At 44.5% G+C, this 767-nt stretch overlaps 1 protein-coding gene across 3 annotated transcripts in view; it reads right to left on the reverse strand.

Moving 5' to 3' along the window:
• The window catches only part of shc1 (SHC (Src homology 2 domain containing) transforming protein 1), a 21,713-nt gene that overhangs the window by 14,789 nt on the left and 6,157 nt on the right, over positions 1-767 (reverse strand). The gene's annotated exons all lie outside the window — the stretch shown is intronic.

Here is a 767-nt window from a genome sequence, read left to right on the forward strand (position 1 = left end):
CTCCTCCCTTATTCATGTTTGGTAACCTGAGAAACAGAGTGAAAGAGGGGGGAGAGAGGACGGATGGAGACAGACAGGGGAAGAGTCCACCCTCCCTCTACGGGCTGTACAGAGTGTGACATGAGGTCACTATATAACCTTGATCAACGTGGGCAAATTCAAAAAGAAAGAAACAGACTGGCATTCACATAAGAAATATTCCCTGTAATACTACATGACTAGAGCTCTCTCTAGGGGGAAAGGACAGGTTGTTACCAGGCAAGCACAATAACAACTGAGTAATTCTATAGAGACAGACAGAAAGCAGAGATCCCACAGATTACACCCGACATTCAAGTGCATCTGGTGAGAAGGCAGCGTTGCAGAAAGCAGAGGTTACCACCCATAGAGTGACACAGGAACCCAGCAGAGTGGATAGCAAGGAGTCCTCAAATGACATCCCAACATACAGTCCCTGCAGTACTCCACTGAACCACTGCACCGTCATCATGTAGTTGAGTAGTGTACTCAGAGATATCAAAATCAGAGAACTGCAGAGAACCAGAGTGGCATTCAAGGTAATATCCATCACCCCACACCAAACAGTGATATGATTGGAAGTGATTGGTGAAGACAGCCCCCTCCACCCGTAGCCTACACCATGCCTCTCACCAGTGAAACACATGATACACTGTGGCTTAGGGTTGACAGAGAGATAATATGGCTTTTTTTAAATATATTTTAGAAAGTGAATTATTTTTTGGGCTATCCTGAATTTATATTAAAAA

The sequence above is a fragment of the Morone saxatilis genome, unplaced genomic scaffold (genome assembly GCF_004916995.1).
Source record: "Morone saxatilis isolate NCDOM2014 unplaced genomic scaffold, NCSU_SB_2.0 Contig24, whole genome shotgun sequence".
In the NCBI taxonomy this organism is placed as follows: domain Eukaryota; kingdom Metazoa; phylum Chordata; class Actinopteri; family Moronidae; genus Morone; species Morone saxatilis.